At 42.4% G+C, this 25,632-nt stretch overlaps 1 protein-coding gene across 1 annotated transcript in view; it reads right to left on the bottom strand.

Annotated features, from left to right (window-relative positions):
* zgc:113263 (uncharacterized protein LOC503753 homolog) overlaps positions 1–23,669 on the bottom strand; it is a 62,583-nt gene extending 38,914 nt beyond the window's left edge. The window contains exons 1-5 of the mRNA XM_054752510.1: positions 23,540–23,669; positions 21,491–21,542; positions 20,410–20,467; positions 20,212–20,304; positions 922–993 (exon numbers count right to left, since the gene is read on the bottom strand). The gene's annotated coding sequence lies outside the window, so the exon portion shown is untranslated. The remainder of the gene's footprint in view (positions 1–921; positions 994–20,211; positions 20,305–20,409; positions 20,468–21,490; positions 21,543–23,539) is intronic.
* Positions 23,670–25,632: the final 1,963 nt, after the last annotated feature.

The following is a 25,632-nucleotide window of genomic DNA, read 5'->3' on the forward strand; positions in this document are numbered from 1 at the left end:
CCCGCTGCGGGCTTGTTGCATACAATTAAAGCTGTAATCCATTACAACAACCAAAAAAAACCAAATAGGCCTGTCATAGCCACTTTATTCACATTTAGAAGACTGAAAACCATTTGAAATCAACAACCCGTGTCGCTGCTGGACCCGGTGGTCACAAGGGACAAAATTAATGCCTATTTGTTGATTTAAATAATGTGTAATATTTTCAGCAAGGAACAGAAAAACTTTATCAATAGTTTTTAACAAAGCAGCCGTGGCTCTACATGCATTGTGTACAAATATCAACCATAAAAGCGTTGCTCACTAAAACAAGTACTAAAAAATACTGAATTATTAATAATTACGCACAAAACAACAAGTCCATCTGTGATTTGCAAGATTTTTTGGTGACTAGACAATGATGGTGGCTTCAGAGATGAGATAGTGAGGAGTGAGTGCATGAAATATTCACGACCAAAGGAGGCTCAAGCTATTGGAGGAAGACAGCTTACCGAGATAAAAGAGGCTGAGCACACGCCCCTGCAATATTTTCTCCCGTTCTGCGGCTTGAATCACAATCACTGTAAATTATTTGCAGACTATGCAATGCAACAAAAGGGGAGAACGTGGAATATATATCACACTGGCTTATGAAAATGGCAGCGAAATACATTAAACACTGGGTGTCATTTCATGTGAAACAGGCTTCCTAAAGAGAGCTGCAAGGGTATGGATGCTGCTATGCTCCTTTTTGTCTACTTTGAGTGACCCCATGAGAAGTAAAGTTTCCGGACGCTGGAAGTCCATTAACTCTCAGTAGTTATCACATGCAGACATCATTTTTTTGGGGTGGATGGGTGCGGGGTGAGGAGGGGGTGGGGGGTTGTGTGCGGCTAAACCCATTCCTATCAGTCGGGGCTTGTGTGATGAGCAGTGCATTACCTCGTTTACCTCATGGAGGCTGAGGCCACGCTGGGCTCTTATAGCTGGAGGCGACATCGCTGCATGGGCTGTCTGCAATAAGAGGAAGAAAAATTGAGAAATCTGATCATTTCGGGCTATAAATGACACCGGGGACACCGATGCAGGTTAAAAACATCACTACGCCGTCAATTCCAATCATCAGCAGTCCAATTAAATGTGACACACTTGCGATCCTGTCAGTATGACTTTACTCCACTGGAGGCGGTGGTGAGTAGTCAGAGTGGGACCATAAATTCACAAACGGCTTCCCTCCATGGCTCAGGTGGTCGAGTGGCCATCTTGTTATTGGAAGATTGCTTGTTCGATCCCCCCTGGCCCCTACAGAGACGCTCCCTCTTGAACGTGACACTGAACACCGAAATTGGTCCATGGATAAGTTGGATGGGGCTGTGCTTGGCTGATTCCATCAGTGGATGAAAGTAAAGGGCAGCGAGCGGCAGCAAATGACATTGCTCATGTATAGTTATATTCTATTTCTTACTTAACTTTAACATTCTGGTTATCTTTTCAAATGTTAGATGTTGCGGCAGCAATAGAGCTAACATGTAGATCAGGGGCATCCAAAGTGCTGCCCAGGGGCCATTTGCAGCCCACAGCATGTTTTTTATTGGCCCGCTGCACATTGTAGAAATGAAATTCAACCCCTCGTTTATTGCCGTTAAGTGGTTCCAGACTTGACCGTGATAAGTGAATTTCCGCAAAGTAGGATTCAATATTAATAAACAGCATATTTTCATAGTTAGAGCATAGCAAACCTGTTTATGGCTTTCTAAACATTATTATGTGGACATGAAATAGTCACTTTTACACTCCTATTAGTCTTTACATCACATTGCGCAGGCTACGGTATCACTGCAGGGACATTAGAGACGGCAGCCACCGTCAGACTCCATAATATAAACTGCTCCAATAATCCTGTACAATAACCGTGCAATAAAGCGTGCAATAATCATGCAATAAAGCTGTGGCTGATCAACATGTACATAGCTGTAAATAGTGTATATAACTTCTTGATTGTATTATCTTGATTTTGCACTTTCTATGCTCTTGTGTGCTTTTTTACTTTGCTTTTGCTGCTGTAAACCTGGAATTTGTGTATTAGTCCCTTGTGGGACTAATAAAGGCATATCTTATCTTATATCTTATCTTATCTACCGAGCTAACTAGTTAGCCTCTCCTTAGTCTTACTTATTCTAAACTAAAGAAATGGAGTTTGAAACGGAGTGGGGAAAAAGAACAAAGAACTCAAAAACCTACCACTTCCACACAGAATGAGAGGAGAACCTTTTTTTTCACTCAATCTCAGCCATGGCATGACCGTCTCAGCCAGTCTCCATGGCGTGTGAAAGGTAGGTAATGTAATCTACCGTCAAGTCTAATAACATTACTGATGCCTAGTGACCACAATACTACATATTGTCTGTAATTTTTTTTTTTAAACGTGAGGGAGCGATATTCAAACAGCAATATAGTGAGGGACAACTGTATATCAAGTTTTTTTCAGGCTTTTTACAAAATAAAAAAATATATAAAAATGTCAAAGTGGCCCAGTGCACCCTTTGATTTCCAGTATGCCCTCGGTGGAAAAAGTCTGGACACCCCTGATGTAGATGCATGAGGCAGAGCAAACACTGCGGCACCAGCTGCTCTCTGCAGTAGCACCATTAAGACTCGAGGAGGTGGCACTCGTCGAAAAAGGGGGGGCCGTATCCAGTGTTGCATTGCTGGACCGCCTCAACATCTGCGCACCCACTGAAAAAAGTTCCGCCAAGATCATCTTTCACTCCCTTCCCTTTATTTAGATTTACCACACCCTACTTCATTCATTTCCTCCCTTGGTGTGAAAAGGTGAGAAAGAGATGCAAGGGGGAGAACGCACCCCACCCCCAACCCCCTTACAACTTTTCTTCGGGGCCTTCTTATAAACCAACCATCTATCTCCATTATGCCCCCGAAATTGCTATTTGTCGCTTTGCGGGGAAGAAATAATCAATATGTCTTGTGGGGGCAGCGAGCGCATTAGAGGAAGCAAATTGATGTCTCTCGCCCCAGCGCTCCTCACTCTGCACACTGCAGCAGAGCTAATGGGAAGCCTCGCTGGTTGCCAGACAGGGCCCCGACGAGTGTGAATGTGTGTGTGCACACCAGCGAGTGGTCAGGCAATAGGTAATTTGTTAATGCAAAGTGAATGCCAGCGTTTGCTTGTGTGTTGCCTCAGTCGATGTGTGTGCTTGTGTGTGTTGTCGCCGCCTTATCTGCCCCAGCCATCCGGCTTTAGGTCTTTGGGCTGTCAGAGGCAGATAGCCCTGTCACAGCCCCAGCGTCCCCTTTTCCCGAGGGCCTTGAAGGCTTCCTACAGCGAGTGACACTTCCAGAAAATCCCCGTCTGATAAGTGCATTGCAGATGGACGTGACCTGCCCAGTAGTCCATCTCTTCGCCCTTCACGGCTTTTATTTCATTACACAGCTTGCAAACGGTAAACATGCTTTTTTTTTTTTTTAGTAAAGACACCTTTATTATTAAATCTGCTGTATCGCCCTGATGGGTGGGATAAGGGGGATTTTAATCCTCACAATACATGCATGACATGTCATGAAAAAAAAATGCAAAGCAGAAGCAGCAGCGGAATAATATCAGTGCCACTGCATTATAACATGAGAAATGAATATTTAAACAGCGAGGCTGATACTGTGACAGTCACAGAATAAATTCATCTTTCTGTCATCCTCTCAAACGCTCACAAAATCAATCTCTGTCGTGCTCGGATGGCACGAGTGCCAGGGGGGTCTGGTTGGGGCACAACAGGATTGTTGATTATATTTGTTTGCTGCAGAGGGCATTAGGGCCACGTCAATCTTAATTTAGCCAGGCGGCGCTTCCACGCCACATGTCACACATGCAAAATAACATTTCTGAACGTGCCTTGTTTGTGAATTATTCAAGCATACAAACTTTAATACAGTTGCAGGTATTGATAAGATTTTTTTTTCCTTCTGCATATTCCCAGTGGGAAAAATGAGATGATATTTGCTGCACAGTTTACCTGGAGACTGTGTGAATGAGTGCACGATAAGGCTTTTGTGGCTTTAAGCCGTCATAGCAGGAAGAGCAAAAGGTGTTAATAATGCGATTACGCCGCATTCAAGTATCCCAGTAAGCCACAGCGCTGTGACATTGAGCCTGAATGTACAATGCAAAGAGCCGGAATCTAAGGAGCTCAATGGGATTCAAACATCATTAATTTGCTTTTTTAGACTTGTGTTTTTCCAACTGTGACATGTCAAATGTCTTAAAAGATGGAAGCCCCTGTGGCTGCTTATCTGCACAGCACAGCCCTGTGACAGTGTGGCGGCCTGTCCAAGGTGAACCTCTTGCGCTGTGTCCCCTGCACAGAATAGCTGGCAGATAAAGGATGAATGTATGGGAATAAGGCCATGTCTTCTTCAAAAGCTGTTACACCTCCCCTTTAAGCCTCTTTATCCACCAACACAAATGTGAATCTTTACTTTTGACAAGTAATTTGAAGGACATGGTTATGGTCCAAACACTCCAAACACAGAAATGATCCAAACACACAAACAACATAAAACATAAGCAATGGGAAAATGCTGCGATCACATAAACGCTGCAAGATCAAAAACAAATGCTAGGGGTGTCACCAGCTCACAAGACGAGACGATGCACGAGACGATGCACAAGAGGAGATGAAATTTGAACATAAATTTTAAGTACGATAAAGAAAATGACTGGACAAACTTTTTTATTTAACCGAGTCACAAAACAATGCAAGTGCGTTTTGAAATGTTGATTGTCACACAAACTGATGCTCAAAGATATTATTAACAACATTTTTTTAGACCAAATAAACCACTGTGATAATATATAATAATAAATAATAATATATCAGAATAATGCAATATTTCCCGTAATATGTCATCTTTCACTCTGTAAAGTTGTGGAATTGCCGTCGTTTGTTATTTTATCACACGCAATCGGTACTGTGTGACAAACATTTGCAGCATTTCTTGAAATGCTGGCTTTTCAATAGGGGTGTCAGCATTAGGAGTTCCAGATTGTAGTTGAGCAATGCCAGCTCACAGTTTTTTGTGTTTGTCTATTTACGCCAGGGCTGTCCAGCATTTTTATTTTGCGTTTGTTTCTTATCCTGCAACGTTTGATTGCGGCATTTTTAATTTGCATGCATTTTATAGTGGTGGTGGGTTTTTGGATCATTTCTGCGTTTGGCGTACTTGGACGTTGCGGTGTGTTTGTCCCTGTCGGCCACCGTACATTGTGCATAGAGAATTTGCTCCACCGTTGTTATGGTTACACCATCTTTGTTTGTTTATTTGTTTGCCAAAAACGACTTTGCCACTTCCCACAAAACTTTGAGGCATGGTTTAAAGAAGAAGCCATTATTGCCTATGAATAATGCATGACAGAATTCATGCATATGTAGGAAGTGGGTATCTAAATTAGGACTGTTTGGCTGTTCTAATTCACGATTGCAACCGCTGGTTCTACGGTGACCTTGAAATAAAGCTGTGCACTACTTATGTGACTTTTGAATGCCAGCCCGCAGGCCATGTAGAACCTGCTTACTGTAAAAACATCTCCAAAGTGTCTCTCGCAGCGCAACAATAACTGTGCAAAAATAATTCGACTACCGGCGGTGTGTGACAAACACAAAAACTGCACGGCGCTGCAGGTCAATTCAGTTCTTTGATGGATGCAGAAGCATAGGAGAAAACCACGGCAATTAGAAAAAGCCCTGTGCGAGAGTGCCGGCTGCTGCATGCACCGCTGGGCATAAATGAGTCTAGCAGCTGGGGCAACACAGGCAGGGCTTTAACACAACACCGCAGACACGCCTAAGACTCCCATTGTGCCGCTCGCTAATCCATTTCCACCCTAACAAGCTGCTTGCCTTCGAAACCCAGCCATCCAGCCGCACGCATGTCCACCGTCTGCCGGGCTTGGTTCAGCTCCAGTATTCTGACTTTCAGCAGCCATTTTAAGCTCCAAGCTGGCAACACTCACTCTTGTGTTGGAACAAAACGGGGATGTTTTAGGACACTGTGCTCGAATCGAGTGAGGGTCTGTCTATTAATCTGGCTGCATTTGGTCAACATGCATGTTTTATGTTACGTTTGGAAGCCAAGTAAATCAGGCACCATTTATCAGCCAGGAACGAAAAAGCACCGACTAACCATCAGCAACACCTCACTTGACAATGACTATTATTATCACCTTTAGTAGTATTCACTATCTACCACCGCCAAGACAGAGTATGCCTGGTGCTTTGCCCTGCCACTGCGCCTCTCCTCCCACCTGCCGTCAAAGTGACAAACTCGCCAGCAGGCTCGAGCACCCACAAGGAGACAATGTGCAAGATGAGATAAAAATGCAGGAGAGAGGATAAAAGATTATTTCAGAAGACTTGAAGACAGTGGCACCAGTTTCAGGTGTCTGCTACTGGCTATACAGAGTGTTAAGAGCACAACATGTTCTCCATTTCACTCAGTGAGAACCAATAAAGCATCCGATGTCATTTCTATAAAGCACTTCAATGGAAGTTTACGGACACTGATCATGGCGATGCATGTCATATCAATTTTGGGCCCTTTGTGCTTTATTTGCACCATTCTTTTTCTAGGGTGGAACAATTATACTACATATAAAAGCGAGGTTCAAATATACTGTATCCATGGACCCCCACTAATTAAATGTCCCTCAGCAAATTTCAGCTCGCTTCTGGCTTAATTCTTGCTAGATAGTTGGCCACTCATTTTGGCAGAATTAAACTTACCTTGAACTGGTTGGTTTCCTGATACGGACCTGTTTTCCACACATAGTCCACAAATGTTCTATTGGGTTAAGGTTGGGGCTTTCGAAAGGCCATTTCAGAAGATTATTGTTAGCCTGCCATGTTTGTTTAGAATCGCTGTCTACTAAAACAGCCTCAAGGCATGATGCTACCACCAACATGCTTGACAGTTGGTACAGTGAATGCCTCACCTTGGCTGACAATGTGCTGTCACACAAATACTTTATGCTCTCCAAAAAGACACTACCAAATATGATCACAAAGAAGAAGTTTGTAGAGCTTGGCCTTGTCATGTCAAAAGACATACCGGAAACTACAGCACTACTTATTACAGTAAAACCTCGGTTTTCATCATTAAGGCGGTCCAAAAGGTCGAGCGAAAACCAAAATGTACGTAAAATAGACAATTTTTCCCAAAGGAAATCATGTACTGTAATTTTGGGACTATTGAGTGCACCGGAATATAAGTCGCACCCACTAAATTTAAAGAGAGAAAAAGATTTGTACATATATAAGCCGCACCTGTCTATAAGCCACAGGTGTCCACGTTGTGACATTAAATATTTATTTACACAACAAGGTTGCACAGATTTTTTAAAAAACTTTTAATTAAACACAGTCGTTCCTATGTCACGGTTCAAACTTTGCACACTCACTCTATCCCAGTTTTTCACAAAGTAATTAATTAATAAATGATCTCTGTTTTGTGGTTGAATACATCCAGTTGTTAGTAAAAAAGAAAAAGAAAAAGAATATGCATATGTAAGCAAATTGTACTTATTCTTGGCCTAAATTAGGCATTTTCAAGCATAAAAATGGATAAATAGGCAAAAGGCAGAAGAAGCACTGTAATTGTGAATGTAGTATTCTGCATTGGCCACTAGGTGTCGGTGTTTGGTGAGACGTGGTCGTGGCATTTATTCAGTTTAAATCACCTCACAACAAGCACAACAATAATAACATAATAACAACAGGGGCTCCTCTTGGGGCCATAACCCATGACAAACTAAAAGTCAACTCTGAACCTCTGACGGCACTTCCTGTCTCCTGCACATCTGTCTGCCTGCCACTAAGGTCCACTAGGGAACACATTGACTGTGACACACAGGAGTTTTATTTACATCTTAAATGGCTTATTTACTCTTATTTTGTCTACTATAATGGGTAATACGAGTGTAAAGCCATTTAAAGCCGCCATTACAATACATTGATGAGACAACAGCCACTGTAGGAAGTGCGCTGTCCATAAAAAAACAAGGAACTGCTAACGCGTGAGTATATGTTATCTTATTTATGTGTCTGATTACATCTACTACAGTACATTGGGTAATGAAAATGTAGCCGTGACTAGATGGTTGTTATTACATGTCTCTAGGTCTCTAACAATGTTAAAAACAGTATTTAGAACAGTGTAAACCCTAACTATGAAAATATTCAGTTTATTAATACTTAATCCTATTTAGGGAAAATCACTTTTCGCTGACGAGACTTGAACAAGGGACAATTGTAAATGCTTTTTTCCAAACAGTGCCGAACAGTGTGTGTAATACGGCTAGTTAAACAATAGTCTAGCAGAGAGTATCAGTGTCACGCATCGCTGTCTACATCTTCCTCCAGCCTCATAATTCCTTCGTCATACACTTTGCCAGTCTCTCTCTCTCTCTTTCGTTGTCGCTCTCAGTGTCACATTCGTCTAGAAGCAAATTAGCCCCTGAGCTTGTACTGGCCTCTTAATCACCCTTGGTGATAGTGGATTTTTTTACACTGCTCCATGTTGTCAGGGTCCACTGGCAGACTTGAGCAAAAGTCGCTAGATCGATCGCCTTTAACTTGAAAGCTGCATCATATGCATTTGTTTTCCATGATGAGGGCGTGTGCATGGAATGGCTGTTCTCAAGTATACGAGATGTCGCGAGATTATGAATGTGACCATAAATTAGTCGCATCAAGGGTATAAGCCGCAGGGTTATAGTGTGAGAAAAAAATAACATCTTATAGACCAGAAATTATGGTAAATCCAATTATTCTGAATATGAATAAAAAATACATTTTATAGACAATAATCATAGTTTTACATGCCAAAAACGATGCTAAATACATTGTAGTGATGAATGGATGGAGCTTATTGTTGAGGCGGACTTCCCGTACATCCTGGCGACAGATTGAATAGTGTTTCTCACCTTTTTTTTGATCCAATTGCTGTCTCTCGCAGCTTTCTTTGGCCCCATGGCGGGTTATTGAGCAGTCGCACCCAATAAAAAGTAGGGTGTTTTGTTTGGACACTTGATTTCATGGTGTTATATGCAATATTACACAGTACACAGTACACAGTGTACAAAAACCAGTGTACAAAAACCAAAGCAAAACTTTCGCAAAAATGTTCGTCACTGAGGTGTACAAAAAACGAGGTTTGCCTTACATTGGAAATAAATTCCAAATTGTGCACCCAAGTCTTATTTTTACAAATCATTGAAGATGTATGAGGTATAATCATTCCACCTTACAAAACAAACGGTTCAAATAAATCAGATCAAAATTTAAAAAGACATTCGAGCCCGTGATGAGTGTACTTATTTTAGCAAAACTAACTTTTCAATAGTGTTTCTCTTACATACAGTGTTTCATGAACTGCTACGCTCCATTACGCTCCATGACAGTATGCCCACCCAGAGAGAGTAATTGTTGTAGTAAAGATAGTAATATGAATAGTACCCTTATCCGAGTGTTTTGGCGGCCCGTGCTGAGATTTGTTTCTCGCAACACGTCTCGGTGCACGCTCACTGCAATTAAAAATTCATGTGCACATGTTCCTTCATGAAAATACTCACAGGCTAAACACATATGGGGGCATTCATATTCTTTCCCAACATGTTTCTGCCTGGAATCCCACAGCTGCTTGTGTGGCTCTGAGCCCCTCACTGTCACTTTGTTGAATATGACTGAGCCCCAAAGGCAGACACACTGTGAATATGAGCACAACATACTGCAGACAATAAGAAGAAGCAAGCACATCAATAACCGCTAGGCTGTAGCTTAGCAGTGGGGGGGATTATTGGTTTAATTCCACCCCCCCGTCCAAAAATACGCAGTGACTGCGTGAGAGCAAACAACTGAAGGGATTCGACGCGTTTATGTGTGTAAGCGTGCGCTCCAAATCCAATCTAGCATATTTTCCAACACGTACAGAAGGCCTAGTGCAAATATTAACACTGCATCTATTGGGAGCCAATCTGGCTGCCAGCATATTGTTTTTTCCTTTGTTTGTTTTTTTCAGAAGCGTAAGTAAACAGAGCTGAGCAGACATCAGGCATTGGTCTTCCGGAACAATAGCATTATGTGTGTGTTGTTACTGTTGAATGTCATTTTATTTCGAGGGTTAGCATCGCGCATAGTGGTAGAGCATCAGTGTAATCTTATTACTCGTGCTAATCGTGTTTTATGGGTTTTTTTCTTTTACTTTCTTTGGAACGTTTTAATTACAGTTTTAAATCAGTTTCTCCCCTCAAGCCACACATTTGTTACATTTAGCTAACAAGGTAGATCCTGCAAATATGTCATTTTAAAATACCATATCGACCTTGATTTTTCCCCTCGGAAACAGTCTGAGAAAGACAGGTTGTCGTATAAACGAGGGTGTTGAGGTTTACACATCCTCTGTCACACAGAGAGAGCGCTTCTGACGCATGTTCTCCTATATATTTGTAATTTTTTCATGCTCTTTGCTGTGATTTTAACGCCTGTCCTGTCCAAGAGGCAGGGTACGCCCTGGACTGGCCGGTGAGCAAAAAACAGCAGAATGTAAAATAACCTACCCAGCCGACAGCATTGTGTTTTGTAATATTTGAGTTTTGTCACGTAATATTTCACGGTGTTACTTTCTGCTTGTGTTTTTCCAGCCTTTGGGTCGATATATGTGTGCGGATTGTATTGGGGCGGTCTGGACCAAAAAGTCCACGGTTAAATTTTGTATCCCATTCCAGTGCATTGGCAGTGGGCAGTCTGGTCTTAGCACTTACTTTCTTGTTTTCGTTATTTTCCGTAAAATGTCCCCTATTTTCAAATGCAAATGATGCCAGGTATGTCCATCTACAGACTAATAACAAAGCAACTGATGATGTTTTTATCAGTGGAGCTCATTAAACCCTACAATAGGTCCTTCAAAAAGCCATCATTGCAAAAGCTGCTTTTTGCAATGAATATCATTGACAGTGACAACAATACCAACATGCTGATTATGTGTCAAGTGCACACGCCCACATATATGGCGTACATTCTTGCCCTGTTGAACAGATGACTTTGCCTCAGTGATAATGCGAAGCCTCTATCTTCGGCGGGCGAGGTGACGTCTGTTAGATCTATAAATCATGTTAGCCGGTGGATGGGGATGCGGTGAGAGAGAGAGAGCTCAGGGTCGTAAATCTCATTACCTGAGACGGCTGGCGAACCCCCCCACCACCACCCCCCGCCGCTCCCTCACCCTGTCCTCAATCTCGCCCATTATCAGCTGACCTTGACCGCCAACGCAGACACTTACACTCAATCAAGGCTGCGCAGGTTGTGTGTGCGTGTTGTGTGAGTGTGTACCTGTCATATCTGCGTTGTGACATTAAGATGCCCCTTCACGCTCCTCCCCCCAATCTTAAATGATGCTTTCAGATGAAAATATCACTTTATTTTTCCTCCTGTCATTGCTATTGTGTCAGTTACGTACACACACTTGACCAATCTGTTCATGCAAATGCGGTTTGCTGTTATTTGTTAGTTGAATTAACAAGAGAGAGGCTGGAAGTGGACCGCTGATGAGGAGCCATCACATAAATTGTCTATGTAAGATTGAGAAGAGGAACATGTCATTGTTATCACGGCGCGTCTGCTGATTGCATGTTATTACGTTGAGTGCACAAAGTGTGACTACAAAACATTTTCTTCCTTGAAAGCCCATCAGGGTGGCTCTTGTCATTTCTAAAAAAATACACCATTTATCTTGGCTGCATCAAGTGCAAACCTGTTGGTATTCAATGAACTTGTGGAAGGATCCATATAACACCTTGACAGATATTGCTGCCTTAAAATATGGTTGAATCTCTTGAGTATATTAAGATTGAGAGGGAAGTACAGGGTGGATTATGTTGGGAAACAAGAAAAGCACACTTCAATTGAACAGGTTTCTATTTCTATTTGGTTTATGCACAACAAACAAGGCAGATAGCCGGAAAGTTGTAGGATATTTAGTGAAACCATCGCACATTTCTCCCGTTTTTGGAAAATAAGAAAAATGGTAGCTTAGCCCAGTGTTGGCAACTCCTCAGGAAGGAAAGTACCTATTGGCTAAAGTCGATAAGTGACGTCATTGTTTAATTGGCCATTTCCTGTGTTTTCCTGAGCCCATCTTGTCAAAAATGTACAATAATCGCTTAACAAGAGTTGCAGAGAACTGCACATCAAGCACTTAACCCCGACAAAGAGCTACACAGGGATCAAGACGGCATCGGAAGGGATGACATAGTAGCTACGCAGAATCATAACCCAAGCTAAAGAACGATACATGCTTTCACGTCTCCAGAAGTCTCCATAGCATGAGAAGAAGTTGCTTCATTTGTCAGTAGTCGCTTTTTGGAAAAAGAGTTGCAACAAAGCGGCTAAGTTGGTGAAATGCATATAAATGCATATAAATGACAAATGAAAGGACTAATTGAACCAATCACATACGTACATTAAATTCATTCTTGTGACAGCTACTTTTCCAAAATGAAAATGGCCAAGAGACACTCATTTTTGCAACATTTATTTTCATAGCTTATTTCAACCCAAACAAGCCAAATGCTTGTTTGGTCAGAACATTAACAAAATGCTGGTATCCACAACTCACATTTTGTATTTCAGAATCAATTTCTTTCTAGTGTTCTCACATTATTAACTAAAAACTAGAATGAAAAAAAGGCTTGCAGGCACCTCATTGGGGGGGTTACCCCTGGGCTACATAGTATGCCTTAGACCTCCAACTGCCACGCACACACGGGCGCTACATTAGCCGGCGCCCGACCGATGATAACATCGCGAACCTTGATAACTCACCACACCCTGCCAAGTGCGCGCCCCCCAAATGCCACACCAAACTAAAGCTTTTTAACGCACCGCCCCTGCGAGACATTTTCCGTGGCATATTTTGTAGGGTGCAACACTTATATCACTCTCACAACTACAGGTAAGTCACACACCCGCCATGCTTGTTTTGGCTTTGTGAAGGGGAAGTGGGAAGGAGACGATCGCTATAAAGCAAGTATCGGCATACGCCAATACCGTGCTTATCGGCCGATACTGATCGGTGGCAGCCCACTGAGGGTAACTAAAACTGCTATATAGCCCACGGGGAAAAGGAGTTTGACGCCCATGATATAATTAAAACCATATAAACAATAAACATTTGAAATAATTGTATTTTTACATCAGAAATGTATTTTACATTTTTTTAAGGAAAAAAATCTAAGGAACCATTTAGGAGCCAAAAGGAGCCAAGACAAAAGAATCGATTCCCTAAAAGAGCCAAGGTTCCCGTCACTGCGAGACCTGCTCCATATGCACCAAAAGGTGTTTTTTACATAACCCTGCTGATCAACAGCTGGACGCAAACTGGACGCAGCAGTAAGATGCATGAAGTTGGATGCTGAGGGAACACATGGGTCAGCCGCATCGATGCTCATACTGCAGCAATATTTTCTCTCAGAGAGAAATACAAATACAAATTAACTTGGCAAAACTTTGCCAAACAACATAAATCCCCCAGGGTGAAATGTCTTTTTGTTGTATAAATAAAAGCTGGAGTCGTGCCCTTTGTTCTCCTGCCTAGCAGCACCAGTCACACACACATAATGAATGTTAGACAACCAAACAAGAGTCTTCATAATTCTCTCAACTTTTCTGGCTCTCGTCAACTGTGCCCTTTCTAGCTTTTTTCCCATTTTCTTTGCACTTTCCAGCGCCCACTTAAAAGCAGAAAAAAAACGTATTTTTGTGCGCCACTGGAACATCATTCCACATAATTTCATCTGTAGCCTGCAGAATATGACAGCGTGCGCTTATATGTGCCCAGCTATAAAAACTGAAACCGTTTGACTGAAATGGAATGGGGTTTGTCAAATTAAAAGAAGCCTAGCACAGACGGGGTGATAATTTCAGTCTTCCTCTTTACATCATTCCTCCTTTTCCTTCCTCCAGTGCATCTTAATGGATTTTCATGCCTGGAGCAGAATTCAGGGCTGGAGCGGGAATCTTCAGCGTTATGGTATATCTGGCTGCTTCCATAATAACTAATAACAGGAGTCCCCAACCTCAGTCCCTGGCCCGACAACGGTCTGTGATAAAAATATACACTTAAAAAATGTATATTTATGAATAACTAAATTAAAATTGATGTAAATGGAAATACATTTTGAAAATATGGGTCATTATTTGATTTAAAAAATAATACAGTGTAACCTTGATTAGCGTCCGCCCTGGTTAGTGTGTTTTCCGGTTAACGTCCAAAATTTACATCACAATTTTGCCTTGGTTTGCGTGCATTCTCCAGTTAGCGTACAATATGGGTGCGTCTTGTCGTGTTATTTATACACAGTCTGAGTCCAACTGTGTTCTTAATGTATATTTTTATCACAAAACGTCCTTCCTTGTTAGCATCCTATTAGCTAGCTAAACAAAATGGGTAACCGCAACCGGAAGATACGTCGCCTGTCTACGATGCCATCAGCGAGAATAAGTCGAAACTAGATTTTAACATTACTTTTAAAAGGTACAATCAAAACAAAAAGACAATATATTGCAATCTACTAATTTAATTTCTACTACGTTACACTCTTCTGCACTCTGTGTGTATGCTACCGGCCCCGCCTCCACCCACCAAGACAAACAGACTATATGACCGACAAAAGCACTCACTCCGTTTATGCCATTGTTCTAGTAGTAGTAGTAGTAGTAGTAGTAGTAGTAGTACTTTATTAATCCCACAGCAGGGAAATTCACTTGTTACAGCAGCAAGCAAGATACACAAGTGAAGAATGCATAGTGACATAGTGAATACAAAATGGTTCAGGTGTTGTAGAGCCTGATAGCGGTCGGTATGAACGACCTGCGGAACCTCTCCTTCTTACACCGTGGGTGTAACAGTCTGCTGCTGAAGGAGCTGCTAAGGGAACCCACAGTTCTAAGGCACAAACGCGCCAAGGTGCTGAAACCAATGCACAGAGTGAACTCTCTTCCTGCCTGTTTGGAGGTGAGAGACGGGGAAAACATGCAGGCATGCACACGGCTATATAATGAGGCCAGCAAAATGATGTACCGGTAGTTCATTTTCATTTATTGTGTGATTAATTGACTTCTTGATTATCGTGCCCCAAGAGACATTTTTTTCTGAACGAGAAATCTTCTCATGAGATCTTGTGACACCCCTAATTTCTATGCGTTTCAAATGGTTTTCTGCATGTAAAACTATAAATGTAAAACTATAAAAATGTGTTTTGTGTTGACATTTTTGGCTTTCTGGAATGGATTCATTGGATTTACACTATTTGCTTTTGGAAAAATATATTTGCTTAACGTCCGTTTTGGTTCGAGTCTGACCTTCTGGAATGAATTAATGACGCTAACCAAGGTTGCGCTGTAAACAGATACAAACCCCACAGTTTTTTCATGTTTATGTTGTTTTTTTGCATTGTGTTTCGGCGAGTGACAACCCGTCCCACTTTGTTCGCTGGTCCTTGAACCAACTTGTGCTAACGTTCTCCCACGCTGCACAGACAGACTACTATGCAGTATTTTTCCCGTTTTTCTGTCACCTCATATTTAGTCCCAAATGCTGATACTGTGTGGGAATGCATAAAGGTAAAGTTTGTTGACGTTAGTGAGCCCTAATGTGCACAACCTCAAATGAATTCCTGCTAGCACACTGCCCGTTACCACACACATCAAACAGCATCTGTCTGAAAAACTAGCTTCAGGCTTGTACTGGTGGACGGTGGGTCATTATGTGCTTTTAATTTGATGTGGTTCTTGTCTTAGTTTTACACAATACATTATAAATAAGATAAATTAGATTGCTATAATGTACGTGGGTCACTGACTTATATGACAACACTCTCAATTATCATACCGTCCCCGTTCTCCCTACGGAGGCTTTGGGAAGACAACTTCACGCCACAGAAAGCAAGTTTGACCGGAGAGAGATGGTGAAAAGTGGAAGCAACATTTGCAGGTTAGTGACAGCTTCTCCCATGTTGGATGACTGGATGAGGTGCTAATCAGAAGTGAATGCAGGTGTATGACACTAACAACGAAGCCCATGTTGATGTTTTTCAGAAAATACATTGTGTTGGTTGTCGTACTGACTGTGCAAAACACAACAGCTGCTTTTTTGGCATTCCTTGACGCTGGATGAAATATTGCAGGAGGAAATGGAACAACAGTAAGCTGAAGGCGACAGGCAGGGGGAAAAAAAACACCTTCCACTGTATCTTGCTGATCATCAGACTCGCATAATCTGCATCACAGCATCAGATTGGAACAGTTGTTGCGATTACAGTACGCCCCAGTTTTTGTCCAAAAATCTTGGCAAATTTTGTCCCGTCTCGGTTTTCGTATAATATTGCATGTAACAAACTAGTCCATTTGTCCTGTACTACATTGTTCTGAGAAATCGAATGCCAAAACCAAGTACTCTACACAATGCTGACTCACTGTCTAAGCATTTTTTATTTAGTGCCGCTGCTAAATAGCCCTCCATGGGGCAAAAGAAAGTTGCCAGCGCCAGCAATTTGATAAAGACAGTGAGAAACACTATTGTATTCAATCTCGCCAGGATGTACAGGAAGTCTGCATCAACAATAAGTTCCATTTATAATTATTTCCCATTGATTTCTGCATGTAATACTATAATTACTCTCTATAAAATGTATTTTGTATAGCTTAATTAATGGATTAACTGGATTTAAAATAAAAAATTACCTTGGTTTTTGTACCTTTCAGTATTCGCCAAACCTTTCGGAACAAATTAATAATAAAAACCAAGGTACCACTGTACCTGAAAGTCTTTTGCTAGAATTCTGGGAAAAAAGCACTGGGCAAGAGTACATGTAATCGGTAATACCACAAGAAAAGTTCCTCCTTCCTGATTGTGAAGTCACTCATGGCACCATCATCCTGTTCCGCTCCAGCAGGCGCAGGAACACCTAAGGGTACCACATCGCTCGTTTGTTTTTCCCGTATCTCCTCCATCAGAGGGGAGCAGGCCTCATTAGCGTTTGGCCCCTGTAGGGTCCCAGAACCCTGCAACCCACCTAAGCAAGCAACCAACCAACCTCCAATGTACCCTTGGGCTCAAAGCCCAAAACACAACAAATCATTGAAAGAAAAACGTGAGCTAGCATCCCTAATGCCCAGATCTTTACACTTCAAAAACACAATTATGCTAATGCCAAGAATCATTTGCCATTCCAACTCTGATTTAATGCAGCCTTTTAGTGAGGAAAGCTAATTAGGGGCTTTAATTAACATGTGCGACACAAACTGAAGAGAAGTGCGAAGGAGCCTGTCGATCACGCAGTAGCGGGGCGAAAGTGTGAGGAAAGGCAGTCTGAAAGCTATGCAAATGAGGCACGAGAACACCGCGGGGGAGGCGTGGATCGCTGCCGCTACAGCGCTTTCGGTAAATATCATTGTGACCCGTAGACAGAGTGGAGTCATCTCATTAACACAGACAGAAAGGTGTCCCCGGCACTGAGTCCACCAGGGTCATCCCTGAAATGACGCAAGCGGAGCTCAACTCAGGAGAAATCATTAAGCGTCTGTCAAAACGCGGTGATCTGTGATGCAGTGTGTCCCTTAGGTAACGACTGAGGATGATGTCCAGTGACCTCTATACATCCAGATACACCAACAGGAAGTAGAACTAACACACCTCTTCTGTAAGACTTTCCTTACGATTGTGTTCGTAGTAGTGAAGGGAAACTGGATTCCTTCTACTGACTCAAGTTCTTATGAGTCATTCATGAATCGGGTACTCGATTCACATCACTCACCCGTCACCTTGCACACGGGCAACAAGTTTGGCAGCCGAGGTGTAGCTGCTCGGCAAGCACTATGAGTCAGTGAAACTCAAGTCTTCATCGCATATGTGTGGATCAGTGAAGCTCGGGTCTTTGTCAGGCACCAGTAATGCAGTTCAGGCAAGAAGGGAAAAGGACAGTGCCTTTTTCCAGTAATCGTTAATTGCCGTATAGTTTATCGCGGTTAATTGGTTCCATACTCGACCGTGATAAGTGAATTTACATTGTTAGAGCATATAAAACCTTAAATAAATACATTTCTTAACATTATTAGAGCTCTCTAGACATGAAATAACACCCTTATAGTTACCTTTACACTCCTATTACCCAATATTGTATGCATAATAAGAGTAAATAAACCATTTAAGGTCGGGCATAGAAAGCATCCGCGTTAACTGCTTCGTTCGCCTTCAGCACCGCTGGTGCGGCCGAGCTGTTGTCGGCGTTGTCGGTCAACACATTACTCATGTGGAAGGGTCACCAAATGAGATTGACAACGAGACAGCAGTGGAGGATATGCGGTATAAAGCGTTTACTGTCCACTGAGCAACAACCACATAACAACTGAACTCATTTGCCAACAACAACCACATGAGCCAGAAACGGACGTTTGTGGAAAAGTGTGACCTGCACATTCCACCACTATGAAATATTAACGTACCATTACACGTTTTTTATCAATTATTAATGTTGTGACCATCTTGAGCCACTTGGTTACATTTATTTGCATTTTGCTTTGTTTTGGGGTTTTATTCCAAAGAAAATATTGACTTGAGTTGCAGGGTTAGCCACAGTAGACTGCAGCGAGAACCACATTTTATTTATTATTATTATTAATTATTATTATTATGTCATACCGTATATTATTATTAGGGGCCGCATGGTGGCCTAGTGGTTAGCATGTTGGCCACACAGTCAGGAGATCGGGAAGATCTGGGTTGGAATCTCCGTTGGGCATCTCTGTGTGGAGTTTGCATGTTCTCCCCGTGCGTTCGTGGGTTTTCTCCGGGTACTCCGGTTTGCTCTCACATTCCAAAAACATGCATGTTAGGTTAATTGGCGACTCGAAATTATCCATAGGTATGAATGTGAGTGTGACTGCTTGGTTGTCTATATGTGCCTATGGACTGGCGACCAGTCCAGGGTGTACCCTGCCTCTCGCCCTAAGTCAGCTGGGATAGGCTCCAGCATACCCGCGACCCTCGTGAGGATAAGTGGCATAGAACATGGATGGATGGATATTATTATATTCTTTTGGTATTTATTTTAAATAGTTTTGATCCACTTTCATTGTGTTCTGTTACATGGTTTAAAAATGACTTCTTTTCTCTTTTCATAACAACACATTTTAGAGCTGTTATTATAATACCATGAAACAGCGATATTTTTGCCCAAGGTTATCATACCGTCAGAATCTCATACCGGCCCATGCCTACTCGTACATCTCTAGTCCGTAGGAGCATTTGGAGAGATGATGGACGTGTGGGACAATCTTTACTTTAAGGGAAAGACAGCTAGCAAACAAATATGGAGTTTTATTCACGTTTAGGGAGCTTTCGCCTACCGGTTCCCAATGATTGCTTCAGAGGCACTTTGATATCCAATTTAAAAGATATTCCTGGTCTTTATTCACGCCTTTCATTGCATAAAGTTTCTTTTTGAGGATTCCATTAGGAAAGGGAAAGTAGGTAGGATTACATTTCCAATTGTGCTGCTTAAACTTAAATGAGCTGAAGGGATATTACATGACAATGGGATTTCATTTGCTTGTAATGGAGTTTTATGGAAATTAACTGTAGTGTTGTGAGGATTGATTTATTTGAAGGAAGTGTATGTTCTGAGTCATGGCCTTTGCTGGAGTCCCTTTGCTAGAGCTTTGGCTCTGGCAGAAATTTGTTTATACACCCTCAGTTTTTGCATTTATCCCCCAGCTTTTCCCGCTTGGGGATCAGCACAGCAGAAGTGAAAAGTGCAGATTCTTGGATGTCTATGTTTGTACCACTTTAAAATGCATAGAAAAACCGTCCCCCTAAGTCCTGCAGGGAGGTTCCACTTTTTGAGTGTGACCTTTCAGTCCACTGTGCACATACAGCCTAAATGAATAATAAATGTATGTTTTCACACACGTACAGATATTGAACGGGAAACCTTGGATTTACGATGTAATGAATACAGAACTAGGAGACTCTTGCTATAAAACATAATAAATACCGTAAAGGATCATTTGTCTTGTCAAATACCGCTCCCGGTCTATAATGGCTCATCTAAACAGCCATCTATCATTTTCTTTTGGTACTAAGAGGAGCCAGTAAGGGCAGTCGGCCCACCTGTGGGTCATGGATGACCCTGGACGACCCTGGACGACCAGTCTTCTCACAGGTTGCCAGTTCTTCATCGTGCTTCACTGCAACTGTCTGGACCTAACGGATGAAAATGGCAATGTTATTGAAGCACCCATCTCATACACATTCTTTTCAGTGGCAAGTTGTACATGATGTTCCGTGACATTTAATGACAAATCTTACTTAGCTAGTTCAGATGACGACTGAAGTGTGTGGAATTGCGCTGCAGCAACACTGCTTCCTGTAGTTGAAAGAAGTTGAAAAATGAGCCCCCGTTATGTGAAATCCAATTTCCGAAAAAGAGCCGCCTTCATTTTCATAACTGTCTGAGAGTGCAATAAACTGCAGAGAATTCTCATTATGTGGGTACACTGTATTTTATATAAAATGCTCATCGGCAAATCAACGCAGTGCGCTTGTGTTGCTGCGGCTGGCATCAGAAGGGCCTTTATAGTGAACTTGATTAAAAGAAAATTGCTTTCAAGCGCTCTCAGCAGGCCGGGAGGTTGAGTGGGAGAGCTCTTGCATGCAGTGCCGCTTGAGTTTCACAAACTGGGCTCAGGAAACAAGATGAAGAAATGCTGTGAAAGCGCCCGAGGACAAAGAGAGCGCAGACAGCGGCGACATGGTGGCGCAACATTACTGCCGACGTCAATATATTTGCATTTCTCTCGAGACATTGAATGAAGAAGAATCTCTCGACTGGGACTTATTGTTGCTTTGCAACAAAAAGAGTGTTTTCAGTTATTACCTCTAAATATAATGAGATTCCTAATAATAGTCTAGAAGATTCATACAGTGTGCTACATTTGGGGTTCTTTCTTTTCCTTGCTGTCCACTACGTGCAATTCATTTCCTCTTGAAATCAAAATGGCAGCAGCAGATCAACTGTCCCTGATTGCCATGAAACCCTCCCCCAATTGGCGGTTAAAAGGACAGCGCTAGCTCGACTGAATAATTCAACTGGTCTCATTTTTTTGTCAGCGCGAGCTGCCCTTTAGTGCTCGGAATAGGATTGTAAATCCATTACTGCGCCACTTTTAACTTTTACAACTGCTTTTAAAAAATTACTGGAAATTGCATTTGATTTAAATACCAGCCCCCGCCGACATAACCCGCCAGCTCCAGTGGCAAAGATAATGGACTGTGACTAACAGGTGCTTCCGGACCGTTAATCTGCATAAAAATGCGGATTTATGGACACGTTCCTGGCAAATACCTGAAAACTGCCATACTGCACTTCCAACACATAATCAGTACTTACCAGAGTCCTTTCATCAGCGGAGGTGGCGCTTATGTGAAGACAACGGCACCCGCTGTTGAAAAAAATTTGATGAAGAAGTCATTTCTGCATGTTTGCAAGTAAGTAATATAAGTGGTGAGCAGGTGAGCAGTTTCTAGACAGAATGCTAAGCTAAGCTACCGAGTGTGGTATGGAGTGAAAGGCCAACATCTCCTCCTCCAGATATTACTCTGGGCTGAAACGATGTCAGACGCTGCTGACAGATGCACTGACTTGGCATTAAGACAGAACTTGTAGCCCAAAGACGGCACACTTCAGTGACCGTGCTCAGACGGGTGAAATCCCCACTCTGACAAACTCATCCCACGCGATAGACAGATCGATAGCTGCCGTCACAGGCCGGAGAACACGCCGCCGTCAAGGTCTGCGAATGGAAGATAGGCCCCAGAGGGCAGAGGCTTGATTTACGAGCCGGAGTCGAGATGGAAGCACATTCGCCCACGTACTGGGGATGGTCTTCCTGCCTCATCAGTCTTACCCCGCCTGACCGACTGACGTTGTACCTGTCCTGCTTTTGCTGGTTTGTTTGCCTGCCTGGTGACAGCGGGTGTAGGTTGAGATGAGATATTCAACGCCGGAAAGATCATTACCTGGAGATCGATGGTGGTGACCGAATTTGGCCTCTTTTGGGTACTTAGGCTCACTGCGGCAAACAAAGAGGTGTTGATCTACTTCTGGCTTAAAGCAAGTGGGTATTTGAGTCCAGCCACTGCAGACATGAGGCAGGGAAGACGATAATGGGGATAGAAACGCCGCAATCAGAAGGTCCAGGCAATCGTGATGGTTCAAATGAGTTAACCCTAAAACGCGTAAGAACTGCCTGATCAAGACGTAAATGAAATAATCATCGCTCGCCTGATGATCTGTGTGGGTTTGATGGTTGCCTGAATGCTAGCTAATGTTGCAGCAACTTCACGAAGTAGTACCCATATTTGGATTATGTATAACCCCCTAAGGAACCCATCAGTGAAGCGCCTGTGCACGACCACATATCCCTTTTAAGTTCTTCCAACATATAGTCTCCCCCACACCCACGGCGCCACCCATCCCTCTCCTGAGCTGTATCAATATTCATGGGTCTGCCGGGTGCGTTTGCGCGATGACTGTCTCATTAGCCTTTGATTCCCTTACGCGAGGCCTGTCAGAGCGCGGCTGCTGCGCCGACAACACGCCGTCGTTTGAAGTGTAGAGAACAGCTGCTCGCATTGATCTCCGTACACTTTCTTTGCCAGTCCACTCGCGCACAGATGCTGCCACAGGCGGCAATGAATAGATGCATCGAGTCGGACTTGAGCCTGCCTCGTAGTCTGCGTGTGTCAATCACTGCTCTTAAATTAGTCATACAGATGTGTCTTCTTAAATGCATGTGATACGCTGAGTGTTTAAGTGTTTACCCAGGACACTACATTACATACTACATCGTCTTATGCAGCCAGGAAAGAGGGGGGTCCAGTTAGTATGACGACATCATACAAAGACCCTGCGCTAGTCCACTCAATAATTGCACACTCTTCTTCTGGGTGCACAAAGAGCACAGTTAAAACTAAGGGAGGTCCCACAGGTCGAGATGATTGCCTCCCTGGGACCATGTTAGCCGATCGATGCTGCTGATAACATTACAGCGCCCTTAATGGCACTAATGAAGAGAGTGGTGGACAGATAGCGAGGACACAGCTGCTGCGCCAAGCGGATAATCACATTTGAAGTTGTTTTCTGAACTAAATACTTAAGGCATACATCAAGAAATGCATCAAATGGAATCATGCAAACGCATGCAGATAAGCAACGGATAATATCACTGCAAAGTTTTCTCTTGTTAAAATCTATTCTAGCATTGCTGTGCTGGGACCAAATGAAAATGAAAATGTTATCAGTCTTCAAATGTCAACGGCTGACATTTTTATCATTCCGACACGATTTTGCTCGAAACATTCCCCCCATAAGACTAAAAAGACTTGCTAGAGTGATGCCAAACCTCCTTAGTACAATGAGGGGAGATGCAGAACGTACCTCAGAGCGCACTTCTTGCTTTCAAGTTCAGAGGCGGCCGGGATGGAGTGGCGAAGGCGGGACTTGTCGGGGTGGAGGCTGAGGAGGAGAGGTGCTCCTTCGCCGACACCTCCTTGCTTCTGGTTCTCGCTCTGCTCCTGTCGCACTATCAAACCTCCCCTCTCCCTCCTCCCTCTTTTTTTTTTTTTACTCCTCCCCTTCCCTAACCCACATCCACCATCTTTCTCTCATCCGACGCCACCCGACTCCTCAAACTCCTCGCTATTACTTTTGTCGCACACAAATACTGAAGTATCATTAATACGCATCGACAACCTTATCTAATGCACGTCACGTTGTTTGCTCGACAGGCCCAAGTTGTGTCATTTTAATGACTATAATAAATGACATAAAAAATAGGACAATATGTAAGCAAATGAAATATTGTCAAGTGTCTACATGTAAAAGATATGGTGTGATTGAATGATCCCAGTATATGCAGATGTAGAAAGGGTCGGGTTAAATCAACTCTGCTTCTTCCTACTGTTTTTTGGACATGTTGAGATTGTGCGCTGCAAATGTGATGAACTTGTTAAGAAAACAAATAAACCATACCCTATATTTAAAATAATAATAAATTATTATAGTTGTATTATTTTCATTAGTAGAATCAAATAATTAAAACAAAAGCTGTATCATTTTATTTTTCAATCATTAAAAAGAGGGATGATAATTATTAAAATATATTTAATATATATATTTACATTAAAAATATATTTAAATGTAGATCACACACACACAAATCAAAGCAAATCCTGCATTCTTAATCAGTTGATTTATTGTTGAATTGTCCCTGATAATATGATTGGAGTGTTGTGGGGTTTTTTTAATCATTTGACAGTACAGGATGTGCATTTAAAGTGCAAAAGAGGTTTAGTATCTGATAAGCAGGGTGTTGGTGCTTGTATTTAAAAAAAGAAAAAGAAGGTTTAGCAAAGTGCTTTGGGTAAAAAAATAAACCTCACAGCTGTGCCTCTTCTTTCTTTAGAGTGTAAAAATCCAGCGTTACCTCCCAAATATTCAGTCCGATCTGCATGCCAGATGACCGCTGGTGGATTCCTCAGCATGGTGTTTTTATCTCTCCCTTTCCTTTTTTTTCTTTCCGCCGCTGCCTCTGCCCCTGTTTCCATAGTGACACTTTCCCCGACTCCGGCTCCACATCATCAAGTGAACCAGGGTGGGGGTTGGAGGCGAGAGTGGGGAACCAGGAGTGAGGAGCTGGAGGAATGGCAATAGATGAGGAGGATGAGTAAAAAAAAAAAAAAAAAAAAAAAAGTGCAGCAAATAATGAACAAAGAGAATGTCAATGAAGATGCTTTGTCTTTGGCTCGACACCACTCCCGCCTCATGTTGGGTTCAGATCAGGTGCTTTAGAGGGAGCGGCATATGGCTGACATAATTATCACGCTCATCAAACAACAGGGCGGCCACTTGTGCAGAGATAAATCATAGAATGTGATCAATCTGAATATTAATGCCAGCGCTACTCAGCAGGTGGAGGAGATGCTGGAAACCTCCTCCTCATGCACAACATGTAGACAGACTATTATCCATTCTGCTGCAGCGTTCGTTTGGAACAGAATGTAGTTAAGTCACTCAAGGTCCCCTGAGAACAAATCCTCATGACTCCTGATGGTTTCTCCAACAGCTCCTGGATGGATTGCATTGAAAATGGGATCTGACAGACATAGTTTTAACACGATAAAACCTTCTGTGAGGGCTCAAATGTTCACTTATACAGTGGATCCGCACACATTCACGATTCAGCATTCACGGCACAGAAAATTCACTGAGTTTAAGTTCAAATTCTCTGGAAAACAAAATGGAATAAATTAATTAAATAAAATTCTGCAGAAATCACATCTCATTTATACTAAGTCGGTGATAATTTATAAATACATGACAATACAGGTCAAATGTAGAGTATACATTGGGGGAGTCACGATACACAACATCGTGTTTGTGAGCACGTAACGAGACTTTTAAGAAAAGTATCATGAAAAAATATGTTAAACATAGGACAATATATTGCTGTCGACTAATTTCTGCTACTT

The sequence above is a fragment of the Dunckerocampus dactyliophorus genome, chromosome 15, assembly GCF_027744805.1.
Source record: "Dunckerocampus dactyliophorus isolate RoL2022-P2 chromosome 15, RoL_Ddac_1.1, whole genome shotgun sequence".
Classification (NCBI taxonomy): Eukaryota; Metazoa; Chordata; class Actinopteri; order Syngnathiformes; family Syngnathidae; genus Dunckerocampus; species Dunckerocampus dactyliophorus.